Source organism: Microtus oregoni, unplaced genomic scaffold (assembly GCF_018167655.1).
Source record: "Microtus oregoni isolate MIOR12 unplaced genomic scaffold, Mior012 000007F_ref0000211, whole genome shotgun sequence".
Taxonomy (NCBI): Eukaryota; Metazoa; Chordata; class Mammalia; order Rodentia; family Cricetidae; genus Microtus; species Microtus oregoni.
In genome coordinates, this window is record NW_024543066.1 from 31087525 (window position 1) to 31113193 (window position 25669).

The 25669-nt window shown below is 37.7% G+C and overlaps 1 protein-coding gene and 1 non-coding gene across 3 annotated transcripts in view; one reads left to right on the forward strand and one right to left on the reverse strand.

Moving 5' to 3' along the window:
- The window catches only part of Adgrb3 (adhesion G protein-coupled receptor B3), a 729546-nt gene that overhangs the window by 441874 nt on the left and 262003 nt on the right, over positions 1-25669 (forward strand). The gene's annotated exons all lie outside the window — the stretch shown is intronic.
- Positions 25013-25114, reverse strand: LOC121451139. The gene has a single exon (XR_005974672.1). It is a non-coding gene; the product is annotated as a small nucleolar RNA SNORD22 (small nucleolar RNA).

Consider the following 25669-nt stretch of genomic DNA (forward strand, 5'->3'; position numbering starts at 1 on the left):
GTACTTATGTTAATACACAGCTACACCCTGTTGCTTTGTTCTTCTTGATGCAGTATCAGGAAAGTGCTGGGTGCCTCAGCCATTTTATGCCTCTCAGAGGATCTATATATTTTTGAATCATATGCAGATTGTTGTACAAATTTTAATCTCAATAAATCACATAGGTTACCAGCCATGTCCCACGTTGATTCCTTTAAAATAATAGTAAAATTAAAAGAGCTTAGATACACCAAGACACATGGCTACTATGAGCATCTTGGTCCATAATACATTTAACAGATTGTAAAGGATCATGGTCTTTTATCTGGGCAACTTCTAACACTGTTTCGTAGTTTCCAAAGGGTCACTGGTTTCCTTGCCGATAAAGCCCTCAAAGTACCTGTGCAGTGTCAGGGCTACAGATAGAATCACTTGAGTTTCCGGGATCCATGGAAACGGAGCTGAGATCAATTCAATTGTAAACAACTTATTTGCAATCTGACACAATAAAATATGTGTCAATATATGTCTGTTGTTTTACTGTTTCACCTTCTGTCCATTTTTATTCAATGGGTATTTTCTTATTTTTGGGAAATATAGAATAACACAACCAATATATGAATTGTTTAGCAATTTGGTATCATTTAGAAAGTGATCATGCTTTTCACAGTGCAGCTAATGTCAAATGACTTAAAAATTGTCCCTTACATATAAGAAGTTGAAGGGCAGTCCTTTCAAATAAAAGCAGTAAGCAATTAATGAGGAGGTGCACAATGGATATGATGTGTGGTCAGCAAGCTTGTATTTCGTACATTCGCATATGCAACAAATGTTCAGGTGGTTTTTTTTCTTTTAACTTTGAAAACAATTGTAATCTGATTCCAGACCCTAGTCCCTCCACATCTTTATTCTAGCCTACAAAGGACACAGGAAATCAATGGGGAACATGAGTGTTTCCACTGATACCCACCTCACTAACTACCATGAATGTTCACCATCATCTCTGCTGCTTCTTTTCCTCTTGTTTGAAAGGAGACACTTCCAACATGCCTGTCTTGCTCTCTTCTGCTGGTGATATAATGGAGTACCCTTCAGTCATACATGGTCCTCTGCCGCATTCCTATTTCTCAGGAATCTCTCTACTCACAGGCCCAAGCTTATATAGTTCATCTCTTCATTAGTTCCTTCTCCCTACTCCCTTGGTCCTGACCCTATTTGTCTATTCTAGCAGTTTTCCTCTAGGAGTTTAAGTTTTATAAGAGAAAAGTCAACGAATACTAAAAATAACCCCATGGTGAGGTTATATATTTTGTCTCCCTCTTATGGATGAAAACCTAAGGGTGGGTTGGGTTGAATAGTATACCCAAGGGCAAATGGCTACTCAGACCATGGCAGTTTTCAACAATCCAGCAAATGAGTGTTCTGGTTATCTTGGTAAACACAGAGGAATCAAATGCTTCAGGACCCTTAGAAGAAAAAACGTTCACACTATTTTGCATTTGTGGCAAATAGCCACACCTATCCAGCTGCCCATTACTAAAGGCAAGAGGAACGTCGGTACAAGTAGCAGGACAGATCTTGTTGGGCATTGGGTTTCTACTACTTTGTGCTTTTATGGGTCTTATTTCTGCTATCCCTGCAAATGCTGAAAACGCACTAAGATACATTTATATGTCCTCCATCAACCTGTAAAAGAAAGTAACTCACCCTTTGAAGGAAGCAGAATTTTCTGCCCTCCAGCCAATCCATCTCATTTGCCATCTCTGGTCAGAGCCATTTGTTCACTACAGGAATTCAGTGGGTTCAGCAGTTTTCTGGAGACTAGATTCAGGTTCTGTGATTACAAAGGCAGAAAAGGCACATACGTCAAGGGATTTCAATTGTGAAGGATTGTATGGCTGGGGCAATGCTCCTCTGTGTAATTTCTAATGTAGAGCTGAACGCTGTGCTGTTTCTCTGTAAGAGACGAGCAGAATGTCTAACTAGCCAAAGGTAGACAACATCCCGGTATCATACACTCAGAGGCTTCTGCTAGGGCTCACTGCAGGAGCACACATATGCAGCCTAGTACTGTCCTACTAGTAAAAGTCAAAACAGGAGGAACTTGTTCCCGTCTCAGTGCTAGGTTTAAACAATAACCTGGCTAAATTTTCCAAATCTCAAAACCTAGTATTACTTCATCAGAGATTTGCATGCTATTATTACACATAAATCTCTCTAATAATTATCTTCCCCAAAGAATTTCTAAATAAATCTATGATGGCATTTCTAAGTAGCAAAACAATAGGGATTGACTACTCTTTGTTAAGCTTCTGTATGAAAATTGCATGGTGTATATAAAGGCATTTCATCATAATTAGTCTTTTTCTAATACAAAAATTTAAATATATTTCTCTGTAGGTACACTAACAAAGGATTCAAAAACCTACTTTTCATAAAACTGAAGATTTTCTTCTAGTTCACTCAATGTTTATGCAAAGATTACTTTCAAATGCATGCCATTTTAATATGTATTATTAAATGTACCCTCACAATAAATAAAAATCATGATTTAGTAACTAGTTTTTCATCATCTTATTGGAAATACTGTTAAGATATGGAGAATGAGTTTTTCTTCTCATATCTCTTTTTTTGACAGTAGGCTTCTTCTTATGAGAAATTATCCAGAGTGGATGGATGCCCAGCAATCATAGAATATGATGTTTATGATGTACACAATGGAAAAAGTATTAGATAGACAGCAGAAACACGGGATAAGAAGTGGAATGGAAGTAATTTCTAATACCACTTCCATTTGTAACAACCCTCTGACTTGTGGATAAGGAAGCTGACATTGTGGACTTGGATAAGACAAAACTAAAATACTGTGTCTTAAACATGTCACTTCTTCCAGTTCATTGTGTGTACCTTTGTTTGCACACATGTGTAAATGTAATGGCAATTGTGATATTAACTCAATAGTGAGGAATAAGCTGTTAAGAAATAGAAGACTGGAGTAGAGTTCCTATTTTAGTTAGGGAAATCCACAATGCTGTTTTTTTTTTTTTAAGAAATGAAATCAGGCTGAGGTTTGCATGGTAAGTGGGATACCCCTTCTCCCCAACCAGGGAGAGTTCTGAATATATACTGTGAGGACCGCGGCAGGAAGAGGTTTGAGACATGCACGGAGCTGAAAAGCCAATGGTGTGCTCGAGAAAGAGGTGGGATACTGGTGTTCTCAACTAGAAAACTTGAAAAGTGAACATTAGCCCCACTGTCTCAGTGGGTGGGTGCACCCCTCGTGGTCCTGACTTCCTTGCTCATCTTCTCCCTCCTTCCGCTCCTCATTGGGATCTTGGGAGCTCAGTCCAGTGCTCCAGTGTGGGTCTCTGTCTCTATCTCCATCCATCACCAGATGAAGGTTCTATGGTGATATGCAAGATATTCGTCAGTATTGCTATAGGATAGGGTCGTTTCAGGTTCCCTATCCTCATCTGCCCAAGGAACTAACTGGGCTCATTGCCTTGGGGTCCTGGGAGCCACTCTAGGTTCAAGTCTCTTGCCAACCCTAAGGTGGCTCCCTTAACTAAGAACCGTGCTTCCATGCTCCCCCATCCAACCTTCCTTCATCCCAATCCTCCCCCTTTCCCAAGCTCCCCCCCATTCTCCCCCTCTCCCCCCTCTCTCCCCATCTCCCCTTACTCCCAACCCAACCCACCCCCAAGATCCCACTTTTCTCCCCGGCAATTTTGTCTACTTCCCATAGGCAAGAGGATAACTATATATTTTTCCTTGGGTTCACCTTCTTATTTAGCTTCTTTAGGTTCACCAATTGTAGACACCGTGACACTTATTTATGTCTAGTAACCAATTGTGAGTGAGTACATCCCATGTTCATCTTTTTGGGTTACCTCACTCAGGATAGTGTTTTCTATTTCCATCCATTTGCATGCAAAATTCGAGAAGTTGTTGTTTTATACCGCAGCGTAGTACTCTACTGTGTATATATTCCACACTTTCTTCATCCATTCTTCCTTTGAAGGACATCTAGGTTGTTTCCAGGATCTGGCTATTATTGGGAGCTCACCGAGGCCAGCTGGACTATGACTGAAAAAGCATGGGATAAAACCGGACTCTCTGAACAAGGCGAACAATGAGGGCTGATGAGAAGCCAAGAACAATGGCACGGGGTTTTGATCCTACTTCATGTTTTGGCTTTGTGGGAGCCTAGCCAGTTTGGATGATCACCTTCCTAGACATGGTCGGAGGGGGGAGGACCGTGGACTTTCCACAGGGCAGGGAACCCTGACTGCTCTTTGGACTGGAGAGGGAGGGGGAGAGAGTGGGGGGGAATAAGGGTGGGAGGAGGGGGAGGGAAATGGTAGGCTGGGAGGAGGGGGAAACTTTTTTTCCTTTTCTCAATAAAAAAATAAAATTAAATTAAAAAAAGAAAAGTGAACATTAATTTTATTTTATTTTTTTGAACATTAATTTTAAATATTTAAACTTTAAAAATGAATGGGGTAGTGTATAGAAGGGTGCAACCCTAGATAGGGAAAAAAAGTAGCATAAACTGGAATTCACACCAACCTCTACCAAAATGTTAATTATTCATATCAAAGAGTTAGTCCTTTTCTTTCCTGAGTGCAGTGGGAGACTACAGAAGGATTTTCCATCTATAGGATATTCTGTGGCTTATATTTTAATGAGAACTTTTTTAGCCCTGTAAGATTCTGATTTGATAATTTTTTTAAAGATTTATTTATTATGTATACAGTATTCTACCAACATTTATGCCTGCATGCCAGAAGAGGGCACCAGATCTCATTATAAATTGTTGGGAGCCACCATTGTGGTTGCTGGGAATTGAACTCTCTGGAAGAACAACCAGTGCTGTTAACCTCTGAGCCATCTCTCCAGTCCCTGGTCATATATATATATATATATATATATATATATATATATATATATATTTAATTTAAGTAAATTAAAGTAAATTAAAGAAAATTGATGTCATATTTGGCCAATGTGCTTTTTCAAAAATGATAGTTCCACTAATGAAATAAATAAAAAAAATTCATGAATGTGTTTTGTATTTCAAAGAGATATGTTACGTTTCCTGAGACACACTTCTTTGGACATGCTTTCAAATTCAGGTATTCAGGGGCAAAGAGCAATGTATCATCAGTGTTACCAACTAATCCCAGGTCCCCATTTCTTTGTCCGTGCGTACCTAAACATGTGGAGCTACTAATCTTTAAAGAACTCAACAGAGAAAAGAAATTTCAATGAGTCATATTTTCTGGTTTGGAAATAAAGTGTACCGCCAAAAGATGCATGTGTTTGCAGTATTTTCCCCAACTGGAGGCAGTATTGAGAAGTGAGATGTGTCAATAAACCTACAACAATAGTCGACAATAGATTGATTTTTTGGTGAGCAGGGTTTAGTTGGAGAGAGTGGGTTGTTCGGTGACACCTGTCTGATGGGACTGACGCCTCGGACCCTTCCTCTGTCTCTGTTGGCTCCCCGGATACCATGCAACAGTAAGAACATACAACATCCCCATTGTCAGGGGGTTTTATCTGAACTAACACCAAAAGCCTTGGACCCAGCCTCTTGGACTGTGAAATTTCCAAAACCATGAACCAAAATAAATCATTCCTCTTTCAAATTCATTGTTTTTCATGTATTTTAGCACAGCAATGAAGAATGAAGAACTGTTGAATATACCATGATGCAGACAATACACCATAATACAGAAAGCAAACTATGGGTTTTAATTCTTATTTAAGTAACGAATAAGGTAGATATTATTAACCCTATTTTATGTAGAAAAGTATCAGTCTTTGTGGTATGTAGATGACTTGTGTAATTATGTCACTAGTAAATAAAATACTGAAGTAGGTCTCCAGGATTCTGATGGAAGGACCCCAATTTCTACTCTTCTAACCTGAGATAGCAAGTCAATAGCTACTCTGAGTTGTTCTGGTGCAGTCCTGAGAGTAGAAAAGAAATAAATAAATGCTTTTGGCAACTCTAGTTACAGCAGGTCTAGTTCTGTTCCCATTTCTCCCTTCTGTTCTTTTACTAAAAAGAACTCATAGTTAAAACTTGTCAAATTACAGATTTTTTCTCTTTTATGGTACATTTTATTTTTTTTAATTTTTGCCTTTATTTTTATTAGTATATATTTATTATGCACAATGGTTTCATTGTGGTGGTATTTGCATGCGTGTATATAATGTATTTTCACAACCTGAATCCTGCTATCCTTTCTTGTGTCCCTTCCCCCTCCCACCCTACTCCTATTGATCCACTCTTTCTTCTCACTAGTCTGCTCTTTTCCCTTCTTACCCTTTGTCTTGCTTAGTTTTGATTTGATTTGCTTTGACTACCCACTGAGTTTCTTTAGTGTTGCTCAGACGATCATGATTGGGGAGCTGGTTACAAAGTCAAGGACATCTTACAATTACCCCATTGAAGAAAATGTTTCTCCCCTCCCCCAGCAAATGCTTACTATGAATTTATTTCTACAATGAGTAAGTAGTCACATAAGAAATACTTTACCTGTACCATATCTTGTTCTTACCCTTTGTTATTTTTCTCCAAAGTGGCAAAAAAAATAAGTTATTTGTAAAAATAATAGAAGTTTAAAACATCCTAGTCTAATTTGTGCTACCTTAACAGAATACCACACACAATTTATTATGATCTGAAATTTAAAATCCATAGATTCTGAAGGTGCTGCATCTATTAAGGGCCTCTAGCTGTGTCAGCTCATGATGGACAGCAAATGCAGAGAGAACAGGAAAGGGTTCTGTGGGGTTTGTTTCCACTCTTAGTCTCTCAAACTCACATCCATACTAACCATCACAGTTCATCCATGAGAATCCATAGCCTGGCTACCTCTTAGAGATCTGTCCTCTCCTCCTTATTGAATTAGTGATGGTGTTTCCAGAAAATTGCTAGATGTGGCCACTCCTACCCACAGTCTTGGCACTCAAGAGGCAGAGGCTACTTGTTCATGGTACCTGGTTTTGTGAGACTGGCTTAATTTGCTTATGTGATTAAGTCCAATTTTATCTATTTTATAGCAAATAGCACACCTACATTTTTCTTCATGGCTTAAAAATATTCCACTGTGTATCAATATCAGTTTTTTCTTTTCATATTCCTCTATTACTTAGCTGTTGTGAAAAGTTCTGGAAAACATTAATGTGCACTGTGATGTTGATTCTTTGGGGTAAAATGGCAGGAACAGTATAGCTGAGCCATTAGGCAGACCTGTTTTCAGGTGGTTTTTGTTGTTGTTTCTTTCATCTCCATACTGATTTCCATAAAGGTTGGACTGATTTACAGCATTTACTGTTGCTTTCTACTTTTTTTTTAGGTTTATTTTTATTTGTGTGTGTGTGTGTATGTGGTTCTGTACAAATGACTGCAGGTGCCCTTTCAGGTCAGAAGCCCAAGATTTCATGAAATTAGACTTATAGAAGATTGTGAGATGTTTCCCATGAGTGCGTAAACCAAACTCAGTTCTTCTTCAAGAGCAATATGGGCTTTTAACCATCTCAACTTCCCAATTATTATTTTCTTAATGATTGAAATGCTGATTGGAATGATGTTGAATCTCAATGTAGTTTGTTTTAATTTTCATTTCTCTAATGACTAGTGGGGTTATTTTTTCATATTTATTGGTTATTTATATTTCATCGTTTGAAAGAACATATTATCTATGCTTTTTATGTTTTCTCATTTTTGTATTATTTGTATATTCTCGGTATTAATCTTGTTGTCTCTATAACTAGCAAATATTTTCCTCCACTCTGCTGACTACCTCTTTACTGGATTAACTGACCCCTTTTCTGGTGATGATATCAATATCATGAGTTCCCATGTTTTAGATTTTTCCTGAGTTATTGGAATCCTATTTAGAAAATCTTTTTCTACATCTATTTTTTTGTTGTTGTTTTCTTATTACTGTTTTTTCTGCTAATAGTGTCAGAGTTTCAGGTACCACATTTATGTCTCTGATCTACTTAGAGTTGATTTATACACATGACATGAGGGATAATGTAGTTTCCCACTTTTACATATGAATACTCATTTTTCCTAATATTGTTTGCTAAAAAGGCTATCTTGTCTGAAATGTTTATCTTTAATTTTTATTTTAAAAAGTTATATGAGTGTAGCTTGATGTGATTATATGTTGATATTCTTTTATTGCTTTAATTTACTTATCTGAACCTACGCCAGCACTGTTGTTCTTTTGTTATAATGGTTCTGTAACATAGCTTAAAATCAAGTGTGGAGATAGGCCCAACTTTATTTATTTCTGATTAGGATGACTTTGGATATCCAGGTTAGTTTGTATTTTCACATGAATTTTAAGATTTTTTTTCAATTTCTGTGAAAAAATGCTACCAGAAATTTAATAATTATATTGACTACATGGGTTGCTTTTAGCTATAGTATTATTTCCGAGTATTCATTCTTCCGATCCGTGAACACATGAGGTACTCTGTCCACTTTAATCTCTTTCTTTCAGTTACAGTCAAAGGTTTTGGTCATCATGGTGATGATGGTAGAGATGGTGGAGGTGGTGGTGAAGGTGGTGGTGGAGTTGGTGTTGGTAGTGGTAGTGGAGGTGGTGGTGATGGTGGTGGAGGTGGTGATGATGGTGGTGGTGGTGGAGGTGGTGGTGGTGGAGGTGGTGGTGATGATGGTGGAGGTGGTGGTGATGGTGGTGGAGGTGGTGGTGATGATGGTGGTGGTGGTGGTGGAGGTGGTGGTGATGATGGTGGTGGTGGTGGAGGTAGTGGTGGTGGAGGTGGTGGTGATGATGGTGATGGTGGTAGTGGAGGTGGGGAGTGGTACTGGGGGAGGTGATGGGAAGAGGTGGTGGTAGTGGTGGATGGTGGTGTACACGTGCATACATGTTTGTTTGGTTTGTAGTAATTACAAATGGGGATCTTTTTCTGATTTTTTTCTCATCATTTTTGCTATTCATTCTGATTAGTGTTTACACTGGTTGTATTTTGTCACTTTGACACAACAATTCCTCTGAGAAGGAATCTTAGTTGAGAAAATGTCTCTATAATACTGGTCTGTGGACAAGTCTGTGGGGCATTTTCTTGATTAATGACTGGTGTAGGAGGGCACAGTCCACTATAAGTGATTTCAACCCTGAACTGGTGATCTTGTATTCTATAAGAAAGCAGGATGACCAAGCCATGAGGAACAAATCAGTAAGCAGCACTCCTCTGTGGCTTCTGTATCAACCCCTGGGTTCCAGTCCTCATTTCTCTCAGTGATTGGTTGCGACCTGAGAGTTATAAGCTGAAATAAACCCTTTCTTCCCAAAGTTGCCTTTGGATATGTTTTATCACAGCAATAGAAACCCCAACTAAGATAGTGTAAATTGTTAAGTTGACAGGACTTATAACCACCTAGGTAAGAACCATTCAGGCACAACGAGGGATTTTGTGGGTAGGACCACTTTTGGACATGACTATGGAGTATTACTATTTTTTTAGGTGTCACAACCCACTGTAGGTACCACCAATTCCTTGATAGGGATTCTTAATTAAGAGAGTCTTCCAACAGACAGGGCCAATCTTAGGTAGACAATATCTCACTGCGCCCTTCTTTTCAGGAGATCCCAAACAAGTCAACAATTAAAGCTAGTCATCAAAAGCTCCCTGGCTTGTCACCTTGACACACAAACATACCACTTTACACCATAAACTATTCTTTCCACCAACCTCATAAACTACAATTCACCTTTAAAAGCTCAAAGTCTCTTTAAAGAAGAGGCTAATATATAACTATATGATGGCATAGACTAGCATTCTTATTATGTAAATGGAAAAACAGATCATCACAAGAAACAATCAGATCCAAACAAACCCATATCGGGACAATTATCAAATCCTATAGCTTCATGCCCAACTCTGCTTCTCACCTTCTAGGTTCAAAAAGCTTAAGTAGCCCCACCCATCCAAGTCAGCCACCTGCAGCACACACAGCTTCTACCTTGGGCTGAGGCTGGCCCCATGCCATAACTGCACTCTCCTTGGCTGATGTCCCTTGGCTGTAGCATCCGCAGTACCCCAGAGTCTCCGTTCCAGTTGAGGCTTCACCTCCACAGTTTTATGTAATTGTTTCTTGGGGCCTCCAGACAGGGACTCCTACTTTGCCACACACTGTTAGGCCTCAGGTTCTTTCTAGGACCACCTCTATCATGAATCTTTCATACCTTGAGAACCAGAACATAGAGTCAAGGCTTACATTGCCAAGTTCTTCTGCTATTCCAGCCTCCCTGGACCACAGATACATAAGCTTCAGTGTACTGATGTCAAGGAGACATTTCCTTATTGTGCCAATGAGCCACAGGAAGTTTCACTTCAGTGGTGCTGATGTCTTTGATAATTGCAGCTCACCTTCAGTCCTAGCCTTATCACCACCCATAGAGTCTTAACCAAAAGTATCACATGAATAGCAACATCCCTGCATAGGATTAAAAGAAAAAAAAACCCTCTGTTCTTCTAAAGTGTCATAAGTCAGGCCTTGATTGTGCACACATCTCTCTGTATCCTTGTTTTCCAAGGTTTCACTAAAACAGTTCATTAAACTCTGCTTCCAGCATTCAGTGACTTTTCTGACCCAAGGTCCCTAATTCTTCTACAACCACTAACAGTCCACAGGCCACGTGTCATGAAAAGCACATATTCAGTTTTATCAGAGTCACAACCCCACTTCCTTAGCACCAATTTCTGTCATTGCTTCCTTTTTGTTCTATGAATTAAAAAATACCTAACGAAAAGAAACAACAGCAAAACAACAGCAAAAAGATGTCTTTCAGCTCACAGTTCCATTTTACAAACCATCATTGTGGGGAAGTTGAGGCAGGAATTTCAAGTGGTTTGTCGTGTGTGTGTGTGTGTGTGTGTGTGTGTGTGTGATTCTAGATTTTCTTATTTAAATCTTGATTTCTTTGATGATTCACTTCTTATTTAAATACCTACCATATTGATGGCCTTACTAAATTTTTAATTTTCAACCTTTCTGTTTGTCTCTTTTTAAAAGTGTTTTTATCTTCTCATCGGACTATACTTTCATGTCTTGTATTCATTTTCTTATTCCATTCATCTGTTTGTCTTCTCTTGGAATTCGGTCATGCATTTGTATTCTCTTTTTTATCTTCATTTCACTTTCTTTTTAAAAGCAGTTCTATCTGCTCATTGAACAACATGCCCGTGTTTTGTATTCATACCTTTATTTCATTCATCTGTGTTTGCCTTCTCATGGAATTCATTCAGGCATTTGTATCCTCTTTGCTATCTTTGAAATATTTATTTATCATTCTTTATACCTTTGCATCTGAGATTTTGTCTAATTCATTCTCATTGGAGGAAATTAATTTACAGAAGTCATGTAGCTTGGATCTGCCATGTTTCTGTGTCTTTGTATTTATACATTAGCATTTATAGTCAGATCATTTGGGTTTTTTATCCCTCATGTTCTCTCCATGAATATATTTGCAACACTCACAGAGGACTGAGTTCTGGGTTGTAGTAGAGTTGGACTGAGGTATCTTTTTCCTCAAGTAGACTGATGTTTGAGAAACAGGACAGAAATACCTGAGAGTAGAATACTGTTTGCTAAGACATTCTCTGTCAAAGAGTAGAGCCACTGTGAAAATACAGGAATAACCAAGTTAGAAACTATCACTTCTTAAGTCTCAATTGTTTTGTGAATGAAAGGAATGGAATACTAAGAAGTGCTGGGTACAGTAATGCATTTGTTTCTCTGGACACGAGTTGAAAACAGAGCACAGGAAGACTAATGATTAGTATGGAGTTAATAGAGAACGAGTAGAGGAAGGAAGAGGAAGTACAAAGAGAAAGATAGAGGTGAACTGGGGGAAGATGAGGTCGTTAGTCTAAAGTTTGAATCAAAAGAGAGTAGTAAGAAAATGGGATCAGATATTTAAAACAACCTGCGCTGTCTGGAGACTGAGGCATGGCTATTTTGCAAACTGGGCTGATCTGTGTTCTCTGGGAGATCCTATCCAAAGGAAAATTATAAAGAGAAGAAACAAAGAGAAAAAAAGATAAAAGAGAAAGAGGTATTAAGAAAGAAGAGGGCAGTGTCGGCCTGAGGTTATGTTTTGCCTGGAAAGATGTGAGCAAACATCTATTTAACCCAGCAAAGGCACCAACAACAAACCTAAGAAAGCATTCCATCAGGTCTAGATTAGTGAGCAGGTTAGTTTATTGGTGTTATTAGAGAAGGACAGGCATTCTGCTCTTGTTCTCCTTAAACATCTGCACTGGGAGTTCAGAGGTGATTTTCTGTGGTCTCTATCTTAAGTGTAGCTGTTGTCAATTTTGTCCCTGGGAGGAGGAGAGTTGCTTCAACCTCCCAGTCTCTCTGGGTAGACTCTGAATTTCTTCTTTGTAATGCTCTATTTCATGTTGCTATCAAACTGGGTGGTTATTAGTCACCAGTACTTCTTCTGAGAGGCTGTTATTCAACTTTATCCAGTTTATTTCCTGTAAATTCTAGCTGACCATACCTGCATGTCAACTGGCATCTTCCTTAATCTAACACTAATTTTACATTGTTTATTATACAAAATATCAAAGATATCAGAGAGGATTTCATTTTTATTTAGATTTAATGAAGTATTTTGATAAAAAGATTTTTGTTTAATTAACAAATGGAATATCCTTATACAGAAACATTAGAATTAATTAAATTAAAACATCCCAATTAATCACACTGAAAATCACTTAGAGACCTTTTGAAATCAACAGGGGTTGAATTATATCAAGAGGTGTTTTGCTATATAGAGTAAGTTCTGTTTCCTCTGGGAATAATAGCTCAACTGTCAGGGAAAGCACTTAGCCCACTGCACCAAGTTATTTGCTTTTGGATTTGGCCTCAATGTGTATATTAACCGACTTTACTCTTAACCACGTAATTTGCTTGAGGGTAGGCACATGACATTACTAGGATCATTCAAACCACAACTCACCACTTTTTCCAGAACAGCAAATCTCCTTTTGCGAGGTCATGAATAGCCCAGCATTTCATCCTAGTGACTGCTTACAGGTGCCTTGTAACGTTGAGAAAGCAGCACTGGGATGAAACTGGATAATGTTGAAGCCCGGAGTAGAAGCAGAAGAAAAATACATCCTTGGTGATGGTATAAAGCAACTGACCCCAGTCTAGTTGTTATAGTTAGGGTTTCTCTTGCTGGGACAAAACACCATGGTGAAAAGCAACCTGGAGAGGAGAGTGTTTTGTACAGCCTATGATTCTTAGCCTACACTTCAGCACTCAGGAAGTCAGGGCAGGAACTGAAGGCAGGTGCCTGGAGGCAGGAACGGAAGCAGAGACCGTAGAAGAATATGGCTTGCCTGCTTGCTTGTGCTCTCATAGCTTGCTCAATTGACTTTCTTATAGCATCCAGGGTCACTACCTAGGGTTAGCACCTCCCACAGTTGACTGGGCCCTGCTATGTCAATCATGAATCAAGAAAATGATCCCACAGACTTATCCCTGGGCCAGTTTGGTGGGAGCATTCTCTCAAATGAGGTTCCCTCTTCTGAGACTAGCTGGTGTCAAGTTGACAAAAACTAGCCAGCACACTAGTTCATCAACTGAATGGCCACAGGTGTTTGTCTGGTTTAGTCACTTCGAATTTAGTTTTCTGGAACATGGTTCCAAGGTACTTCTAACTGAAGTAATGAACTATTTTTGGTGAAAATTCCGTCTCACCTCAGTCATGTAAAAAGCATGAGAAATTAGGAACTAAACAATGGAGCATGCATGGGCCGATAGCTGTTTAAAAAAAGAAAAGAGAACAAAGAAAGAAAGAAACTCTCCAGGATAGTCTGCACAGAAAAGGAATTATTTACAAGTGTGATGGCGTATTTGGCATGTGTCAGGATGTGGATCACTTTCAATGGATGTGGACAATCATGTAGAGTTACACTAATTTGGAATCCTTGCAAAGATCCAAATGACTTGAAGGCAGGAAATGCTGATGACAAGTGGACCCTGTGGTTTCTTTAGAGGACAGATACAGACATTGTTGCAAGCAAAGATAAAAATTCAGAAGCTCAACAAGGAAGTTTGGTGTCCCTTCTTCACCTCCCTCTTCTGGCCAGCAGTCTAGTGACAATAGCCAGCCCTGGTTCCCATGAGAACACTTGAACCCTCTTCTCCTATATCTTGCAGCCCCTTTGCCATCTTTTATTTGACTTCCAATTCTGGTCCATCCTTTTCCAACCTTTGGAAGGAAAAAAAAGGGAGAAAACCCACTTTTCTTGACAAAATATTATCTGACAATTTGTTTCCTATAATGTCCTATTTTCCACAATTTAGTCAAAATCATATGACTTTCCTGGATGCAACTTCCTCAAAGTTGAGGCAGCTAATGTCTGTGTAGAGTTCTCTATTGTCCTTATGGTCCAGAGGTGTGACAGTGGAGAAAATCTCGGATGTTTCACAAAGATATTTCTCCAGGTCCTTTTAAAAGTGTTCTCTATCTATCATCTATCTTCTATTTACCTACTTTGTATCTACCTATATATGGGCACATACGTATCCCTCTCTAGTTATTTCCTATAGGAATTCTAATTCTCAAGTGATATGACAAATTAATAGCTCAATTTCTAAAATATGAAACTAAATAAAATTATAGCTAGTAACTATAATATAATGTATAAATTTCAGTTAATTTGTAGTTTTCAGTAAGAAGGAAAGAAATTTTATTTTCATTTTCATTTCATTTATTTCAAAAGAATTGTATTCATATAAAATGACTAAACATATTAGTATGTTTTTTGAAAAAAAAATTGAAGGTCTATTTATTTTTATTTTATATATCTGCATGTTATGCTTCTGGGAAATTATTTATTCAAAGTTTTTTTCGTTAGGATCAGGGGGAATAATTTTTATCTTTATGGCTTTTCCTAATAATGTTTTGTAGTATCCAATAATTGAATGACTATTACTTTAGGTGTGATTTAAATGCACAGTGGTGACATGGAAGTCACCTACAAGCTGAGGTAAAAGAAGGGGGTCTCTGTTAAGTATACTAGGACACAGGTTTGCATTGCCTCATTTCCTGGATTCCAGAGTCTAAGTCTTGGAAGTTTCTCATAGCAAAGACAGTGACTATTACAAGTAAAATCATTCTGGAAGAAAAAAGGAAAACACACCAGTCACCTCCTGTTGGGTTCCATAATTTTTTATATTAGATCACTGCACCTTTATTACCATTTGTCCCAGTTTAATACCCTCCTTGTTTTAAATTTTCCACTTCTGACAACTCTTCCGTTAGTGAAGATAAAACTGTTCTTTTTTTTTTTTTTCTGACTTGAATCCGTGCTAATTACATCAAGTTTAAGAGAAAGGGAGGCAGGGAGACAAAGAAATTCTGAGAAGCAATGAGGCTGGTGGGATAGCTCATTGGTTAAGGAAGAATATTTCTCTTGAAGATGATCCCTACCAGCATCTCACTGTTTCATGTCTCACAACCTCTTGGAGCCATAGCTCCATAGGAGATGGTACCCTCTTCTGGATGCTGTGGGGATCTGCACTGAAGGGCACATAGCCACACAGAATCTTTCTCTCTCTCTGTGAATCTCTCTATGTGTGTCTCTCTCTCCCTCCTTCCCTCTCTCCTTCTCTCCTTCCTCCCCCCACTCTGTCACACATACATAAATGTAAATACAACTAATCTTTTAATAAATAGAAGTACAGAGGAGAGATTTGTCTTGAAAAAAAACCGATTTGCATGATTTTGGAACTGGCAACGGTAAACTCTGTAACCCATGGAGCTAATGTTTGATAGTGCAGTCCTGAGTCAAAATCGGTAGGTCATGCCCACATGTGACAAATCAGAATGGATTCTCTGTAGAGTCCTGAAGCAGATTCCTTCGTCACCAGGAGCCCTCAGTTTTTACATGGAAAAGCTTTAGTTGGCTTGATGAGGCTCATCTGTTGGATGCCGGGCAATTTACTTTTCCTTAAGTGAGCTGATTGTAAATACCAACCCCTTCTACAGGAACATGAAAACTGATCAAAGAGCTGAGCATCATAGTCTAGCCAGACCAAGACATAATTAGCCACACTAGGCTTCCAGAAAACACCTCTCACATATATGCTTTTCTCCTGGACTTGTTGGAATGCAATGGCAGAGAAGCCTAATGGAATTAAGGAAATTGTATTTAGGTTCGGTGTAGGTTTTGAGAAGATTATACATGAACGAGATTTTTTTTTCAAGACCTAGATTGAAGTGAAAGTCATGAATAAAAATAATAAAACTTTCTTTGATGATTTGCAGGTTAGCTGTCAGAGAAATTTGGAAAAAAAAAAAGACAATGGATTATGGATGCCTATGCCTATAGGTTGTAGTAAAAACTGAAGGCATTTTCTTGCCCCAGGTGGGATTAAGGAGGTAGAATTTTTGGAAGATGAAATATTCATCCACTACTATGCCTTCTTTGGGGTTAGCACTGCGAGGGGGAAATGAAGGTGCATGGTTTTCAGAAAGGAGCTTTTATTAACCAGCTGATTGTCCTTGGGTAGGTGGCTCATTGCCTGGGGGTGGAGCCTTGTAAAAGCACGGTACCAAAATGCTTGCTGAGCTTGCTAATGTCCACCGATGCACATGTTTTGCTAGTGCTTCAGTGCCATGGCTGCCTAGACTTCAGAACTTAAAGCCCAAGGGATGCTTCCTCTACTTTCAACTAGTTATTTTTCTTGTGAATTAAAATTAGGAGAAAATTATTACCTATATCTGTAATCAAACCATCCATCAACAACATTACAGCATGTTTTAATGTTTTAATGACAGTTCTAACTCGGTGTGAATGTGAGTGTGAATTTGATTTTGGATATTGGTAGAATATAGCTACAAAAATGGGTAAGAGTTTGTATAATCCTTTATACTATCCCTTTCATCTATTGCATCAATAGAGTTCCTTCTCAATTTACATCCTATAGATGTTTTTAGGGCTGGATAAAATTCCAATATCTTAACATTCTCAATAGTAGTGTAATTCACTAATAAAATAGAAAGTTATTCTTCTAAAATACACATTCCTGAAATTCTGTAGCTCTCAGGACACCCTTCTTTAAACAGGCAGTATAGAAAGAAATCCATTAGCACACCCTAAATCATTGTCCTCTAATAAGAATCGAATTACGTCAAGCACAATTCTTGGAGGCAGTAGGTAATACTTTAGGAGTAAACATTAGTTTAAAATTTCATTATCTCAAGTTCAGAAACAAGAGTGATGAATCAAGGACAATTCATCTTTAAATTTTTCATTATCTTTTGCTCGGAGGCAGCAGGCTCCGCAGCCAAGACAAATTTCCAGTGCCCTCTAACTATTGTCTTGTCATCTCGTGTCTGAGTATGATGTGTTTTATTGAATTAGATTAAAATTAAGTCTGGAAGCTTATTATGCAATGGTCTCTGAAGAACACATGTTCCCCCACCGATGCCTGCTTTATGAATTGCTAATACCCACAGTGCAGAGCTGCTTTATTCATTTCTAGAATGACTATCTCAAAACATGTAAAGATAACATGTATTATCTAATTGTAACAACCAATTTCGCTTCCCTGTTTTTTTTAAATTCTTCTATCAATATATGCATTTCCAAAGTCATAAAGATAACTTCGTAATTAACAGTTTTAAGTCTGTAGGCTATATGATACAGCAATAGGCAGGAGCTCCTAGAGGTATTTGGCTATATTATTAATTACACTGAGGAAGCAAATAGATCCCAGTATCACTATTTGAAACATACAGTGATTATCAAACAACGTTGTTTCTTTCTTGGAGACCAGAGCATCTCCACCTAACTTACACATTGCATTGTTGACTGAAGATGAGTCCTGGGGTTTTGCACTGATCACAATCAGCATGCCAAGAATCAACCTACTCTAGCAAATTGAATATGCAATATTAAACATGATATTGGATCAACTAGGATGAACCTAAAGGAGAGACTCCCAAATCTTCAGCAAGGAACGTGGTCAGCTATCTACACAACCAATACTTCTGTTCCAATGAAAAAGCCACCAGCAAAAACACAAAGTTTCAGAGGAATATTCCAGGGATGTTATTCACCAAGCAAGCAGAAGTGGCACCCTGCTGCTCCTCATATTTACCTCATTTCAGCTCTACATTCAGACTTCAGGTAGGCAAATGTGGGAGCCATGTTCAGGTGCCTTAGTTGCCAGAATCCCTGGCTCATAACACATTTTGGGATCTTAATTTCTGAAGTAAAAGGGGTCATAAAAACCACAAGATTGGGTTAATGTTAAGGATATTAAATCACAGCCTAAATGTGCCCAATATTAGATTGATACTAGAAACTCATAGACAGCCAACTGCTTTGTCAAAAATTGTTCCTCCTCATAGAAAGCATAGACTTCATTTAAATAAGAATATGTTACTATGTAAGGTCTTAAAACATACTGCTTAATAATTAAGAGAAAAATTTACATTTTGATATATATTAATAAAATTGCTTCCTGATACCAATATTCCAATTCTTTTCTTTGAAATGCAGAGTATATGATAATTGTGCATTAAAAGAGTTTGACACACCTTTAATTCCAGCACTCACTCGACAGATAGAAGCAGGTGGATTCTGTTAGTTTTAAGCAAATCTGGTCTACAGAATGAGTTCCAGAACAGCCAAGCTGTTACACAGAGAAACCTTGTCTCAAAAAATGAAAAAAAAATAGACATGATTAAGATATAATTTTACTTCACTCACCAAAATATTAGGTACTTGACAAATACTGGTTAATTATAGATAATACAAAACTTTATTATTACTAGCGCTGTAAGTTCACATACCAATATATAAATATCCTTCTCCCAGTTGAAGAAAATTTCTGACTTACGCAGATGTCAGAAATAATTGATATTTTATTTTAAATACCTATCTTAGCTAGAAATTACTCACAGAGAAAGTGTGGAGTGAATGATTCTAAGAATGATCATTAACATGACACATTGCTGTATGATGAAGTGTTAGGTTGATGTGAAATGTTATCCATATATTCAATGATCTTTTACTCATGCTTAGTATGTAAGAGATTCATAGGAGAACTCGGAGTAGTCCAGTGACCAAAGCAATTGTCCTTATCCTCTTGGAACATTTATTTAATGTGTGTAGATGATAAACAAGAAGTTTTGTAAGTTACCGAGAAATGCTGGCAGGTAACAAGTACTTTAAAACAAATAGTGGTTGAAAAAATGGCCCACTGATTAAGAAAGTTTGTTGCTGTCATAGATGACCAGATTTGGTTCCCAATACCCACGTAGTAAAGTTCACTACTGCTTGTGACTCCAGCTACAGGGAATTCCTGCCTCTCTTCTGGCCTCCAAGAGCATCCACATGCATGCAGACCTGTACACATACAGACAAAAACACACAGAAATAGATAAAAGTAAAATTAATCTTTTGATTTAAAATTGAGAAAAAAGTGGAGCAAAATGATATGGTAAGGATTGCAGAGGGTTCTGTTCAACATAATTCTTGCTGGTAAAGCGTTTGAACACAGACCTGAAGAAAATTGGAAAGTATACATGAGGCATTATTTGGAGAAAGAGACTTCCAGGCATTAGACTTGGAAGAGCAAGAGGCTGTATGGCTTGGTGCAGTAAGCATAAGGAGCAGCTCAACTTGAGTTGAAATAACAGCCTCTGTAGGCTATGCAAGAGTCACCTGGGAAATTGTAGCAATCAATCCTTGACCTATTCAATGAGAAAGCAGTTGTGGAACCTAGCATTTGGTACTCTAACCAGATTTAGATTTTGCCCTGCATGCGACAAGATTATTTCTATGAGTCTTCATTTCTCTAACTTTAAAGAGTGGGTAGTTGAGATGAAGATTAGGACTGACATCCACCGTGCATCTCAGATACCAAATAAATACTAGGAATAAGAAACAGCAGGCGGTGGATCGTGGTAGGAAAAACAATTTTCCTCTGTTTTTATGAAATTTTAAAGAAATTGTAACAATTCCATGGGAAGAAGTAGGGTTTTTGTTTGAGCTGGTTAGACCTATAAAGCACAAGTAATAGGGAGATGTTTCTCCAGCAGCATGCTGGTGGTTCTCCTTGGCATGAACCAGGATCCTGGTTGCTTAAGTATAAGTATAATCATTTCTTCACTGCCATATACAAAGAATAGTATGTATTTTTTATCACAACATACAAAATTATATTTCAATACTAGTTTGTTTCCCCAAGTTTAAGCCCTTATCATTTTATATCTGTTTAAATGTGGCTTATAATCTGGGATTTTATTTCTTACTTCACAAAGTACATTCTAATGTCTGTGATTTTTATAGATGTCTGCAGATAAGCTAAAAATAATGTGGGACACAGAACCATTTCCCTAGGAAAACTCATTATCCTTTCATTCTGTTACACGAGAAGATATTCAAGCTGGGTAAATCTACATCGTGAGGAAGCAATGGTTTGGGCATTAGAGGGCTTATTTTACAGAAAATATTCTAAAGTACAAAGTCACAGATAAAGCCTCTTGTCGGCTGTGTGTGTGTATTTCTTAGTTTATGATGTATTGTCTGTAATTCAATAATAAATGCTGAGAGCAGGGGGAGAAATAGTCTTACCCAGAGAAGATTACAACAATTGGTAATCTAATACCAAATGGTCAGCTCTGAAAACAAACATATAAGTAACATTTATACAGACCGAGCAGGTCATATATAGGGATTTATTTGTATATACAATTTATATGTATTCTTAGCAACAAGTAGTGGAAAGGGGGATATGAATTTGAAAGAGAGCAAGAAGTGTATGGGGTGGTTTGGAGGGAAGAAAAGAAAGAGGAGAATGATGTAGTTATATTATAATCTCGAAGACAAAAGAATTCATGAAAATAATAAGTCTTTAAAAATAATGTTTGCTGCATATTAGTATAGGTCATTCTTCATTTCGTTACTTTGGAAGCTTGTGTTCCTACTTGTGAAATCATGAAGACATTGCTCAGCCTTCATTCAGGAATTATATCCTAAGTACCTGGAGTGTGTCTGGCATGTCTCTGAATCCTAGCTTTATAGTGGTGAACTAAACAGACACATACACCAGCTCTCCTTTTAGTTACACAAGCAGGAAGACAGTAAGCAAGATCAGTCATATGCCACACTTATAATTGTGATGTGGAAAGATAAATAAGAGAGAATAATAGTGATAGGGAAATAAGAGGAAGGCAGGCTCACAGGGTACCCAAGGAAGACATCACCGAGAAGGTGACACTGAGTGTGGACTTAATGGAAGGAAGGGAGTGAAGCAGGTAGATGCTAAGGGAAGGAAGTCCCTTCAAGATGGCTTTACTATAGAGATGTGGAGTTGGAGCTGCAGGGTAGCCTTTGTGCCCAGAGAGTGGAAGTACCGAACTGAAGAGACGAGAATGCTAAGATGCAGGCTAGATAACTTCTTGCAGGCGATTGTAAATTTTTGATGAATAAAGCAGGACCCAGTAGACAAAACTTACACAGCATGGATCTGCTACAAAGACCCTTTCCTTTCACATTCATTCACACTTGATTTACAACTACCTTGTGATGAACTTCAAGGGTTAATATCATCTCCACAATAAGTTCTGTGACATCATTGGTACCAGTCACACAGATTACATGAGACTTGGGACTTTGATGTAGCATCATAAATAGCCTTTCAATTTTCTTTAATGTTTGATATTTCACATTATTTTTACATGTTTCTCAGAGAATTTACCAAGTGAGTGTCTTTTTTCTTTTTTCCAGAAGTTGTCACATAAAATAAGAATTCCGACCTGTCTTCTTCTCAGTGACCATTCCTCCTATTATTGATTTTATCATTTCAAAAAATCTTACTATAGCTACATCCATAAAAGATTCTGATGTTCTTTTCATGTTTCCATGTCTTTAATATTTCCTTTTATAATTCCATGTAGTAAGCCTTAACTATACTAGAGAGGACAAAAGCTAAGGTGTATGTCCAACCTTGAGCTGATTCTTTCCTTTCTGCACGTCTGTTATTTTTCCTCTAAACAAGGATAACAATAATACCTACAGTGTATGAATATTATAGAGTAGAATTATGACTGATTAATATTTGCAACTTACTTTTAGATGTCTTGAGTGGTACAAGAATGTTTATTTCATTCAATGTTCAAAGATTTTTTTTCAATATTAGCTCCACCTTTACTACATTGCAGCCTTATTTTCATGATGAGATGCTTTCATATCTTATGAGGGGAAAAATATTTCTTTTTTTCTTAAATTAATTATTTCTCTTCCCTTTTGAGCCTGCCATTCCATTTCCATTTCCTGGAATTATTTTTATTTTTGTCATAAATTTTCTTCAAGAGCTTAGAGATACTTGCTTGAAACAGAAGAAATTAATAGGAAAGAATGTGAGTTCATAGTATCTACACAGCCGGCAAGAAGAATAGTGTGTGTGTGGTACACATCTTTTTCTCATCCATAACATCTTCTGTGGCAAGCTGCTATCTGTAGTTCTATTGCACCTGGGAGACAGGCTTTCTCCTGCAATTCGTGCTCAAGAAACATCCAAGCAGGTCAAACTAATGCTGGCCAAATGAGCTTCTTAGACAATATTATCTTTCTCTACCTGTATCATACATCTACAACATTTTTGGCAATCTAGTCATCTCGAAACAGATCAGAACTTTTCTTTTGGGTATTTCTAAGCTTCAATAAAACCATTTTGTTTGCATCTCCTAATGTCTGAATGTATGTGTCCCTACACCCTAAATTCATATGTTAGAATCCTAATACCCAAGTGACACTTCTAAGAGTTAGTGATACCTTTGGGAAGGAATGAATTATTGCCCTTGAGAGGTCGGTGCCTTCATATAAGATATCTTAGAGAATACCAATGCCTCTTACAGTCTGAAGTTATAGATAAAAGGTGCTATTTACAAACTGTCCACCAGATATTTTAGTACTTCATCTTGTATTTCATTAGCCTCCAGCTTTACGTGAAAGAAATTTCTGTTGTCATTAAACCACTAGACTATTGTTTTGTTGCGTCAATGCAAACAGTTTAAGACAGTAAGCTAAAGAGGATCAAGCACCTGCCTGGCCCAACAATTTAACTTCTTTAACTAATCTGTGATTTCTCTAGTGCTTCTAAAAAGCAATACTGCTTACCTCCAACTTTGAAGGCATGTTGATCTTCTCTGATTTCTGTTTTAGTCTATTTCCATCTATATCTGCTTTTCAAGAGCTACTGCTTGGCCCTTCAGGTCTGTTTTTAAGAACTGATTTATAACATTTTGGTGAATTAAGGAAAACAGCCAGAGCAATGAAAAGTTTGTATCTGCCAACCGTTTGGGCCATAGTTGAGTTCATGACTCTGATTTGTGGCTCCTGTGTTTTGGCTCTGGTTAGTCATTCAGAATATGAACTGCATATGTCTGCGGTCTAAAGTAAGAGTTTCTAACACAGACAAGTGCATAATATCAGAAAATTGCCTCAGTGTCTTACTCCAGGTTCTCCAGAAAGACAAACAAAGTGAGAAATTCACAGAGATAAAGATATGGTAAATAGATGATAGGTGTGTATGTAGACACCAGACACATGCATACATGACACATAGGTAGATGATAGAGGGACAGAGAGATACATACATATACACATAGAGATACTATATGCATGTACATGTAAGAAAGGATTTATTTGAGCAAAAGCTTACAGAATTATGGAAGCTGAGCATTCCCATGAAAATTACAAAAATAGAGGAGTTGTTTTTTTTTTTTTTAAAAAAAAGTCTGAGTCTACGTCTGAAGACTTTACAGTCATCTAAGGTGATAGTAAAATCCCTGATACCGCATGCCCGAGAACCTAGGAGGCCTCTAGAATAAGGTCCTGATTCCAAATTTGAGAGTATAGATTTCTCATGTTCCAGATCAGTCAAAGATGATCAGTTACATTCTAAAGTGGAAGGAGGAAGACTTCACATTTACTCTGCATTTGTATTATTTGTCCCTGCCTTTATTGGATGGTACTCACCCAAATCAGATGATGCTGTATCATCTTTGTTCATCCCACTGACTCAAATGGCAGGGGCAGGAAACTCTGACACACATTTCCACAAATGATGCTCACTGCCAGTTCCCTGCAGAATCCTCTAATCCAATCAGGTTAAAGCATAAACCATCATACTTCTCTTCCTTTACAGCTTCTCCCTTTTGACTCTAAACTAAAGGTGCTGAATTACTGCAGTTGGGACCTCCACACTTAAAAGAAGAGGGCCACATTAAAAATGTAGCCACTGTTAGTCAATAAATGAATGACTTAATACTGTTAATTAGAACTTCTCCCATAAGCCAAGCTTTCTTCTTTAGTTAAACATGACACAGAATTGCTTTCCTTGTATTTGGTGCTAGGGATTTAAAATTGAAGGGAAGGAGACAGAGTTAGAGGGTTTAGTGAAAAGAGGAAATGCCTGAGAACAACAGGTGTGAAAAATGTGAGAAAAATTAAATTCTCATTACTATTTATGGGGATAGATTGTGGGTATGTTTCTTTGTCACCTCTCAATATTTCAATTTACAAAAAAATATTATTCAAACACTGTCTAGAATTTGCCTAAATGCAGGTCATCTTAATGCCTACAACAACATAAAATAATCATATGGATGAAGGAGCAATAAAAATGAATGGCAAATGGCTAAAAATTACCCTTCCCTTTGCAGAAGGCCATAGGGACATACAGCAGATGACAAGTAGTATTCAGCTAGCCAAGCTACCAGATGAGTGATTTCTGTTGGGGAGCCCCACCTGGTAAAATCCATGGAGAAATGTAGAAATCAGCTGCTCCTGTCTGTAATTTCTCTCATGAACCACTTCATTTCTTCTTTAAGAATAGCTTTGAGTGCATTCCCACTGCTTGTGTGTTTAGCTCAATAAAATATTCCATCTACTGGGCACACATACAGCTGTGACTATAAATTGATCTGATTTAAGGAATGTCTTAGTCAATTGGGAAGGGAAAGAATATGGAAGGCGTTCACCTTTTCAGGCTCTGGTGCTAGGACAGGAAGTAAGATGTGTGAAAGTTTCTTCATGGGGAAAGAAGGAGACATTTTTTAATAGAAGAGAAATAATGGTAATACTTGAATATGAACATGTATTTATTTAGGGGGCACAATGGCTTTCCATCTGAAATTGGTTGGGAAACAGTAGGTCTCCAGTAGATGTATAAGGTAGAACAGAATATGGTTTTTACACTAAAAATAAGTATTAAATGAAACTGAGACTGTATTAAATAAGAGTAAGAGTAAATAATATAAGAAATATATGAGCTGGGCAGTGGTGGCGCATGCCTTTAATCCGAGCACTCGGGAGGCAGAGGCAAGTGGCTCTCTGTGAGTTCAAGGCCAACCTGGTCTACAAGAGCTAGTTCCAGGACAGGCTCCAAAGCTACAGAGAAAGCCTGTCACGAAAAACCGAAAAACAAAAACAACAACAACAAAAACCAACGAAATATATGAGGACTTTCATATCAAACCAGAGCTTTGTATTTAATGCATAATTTTTGAGCCGTTAATACTATATTAGCGTGTGTTACATGAAGACACTTTACAGATGCTTTCTAATTAAGTGTTTTATTGATAGTTAGTTAAAT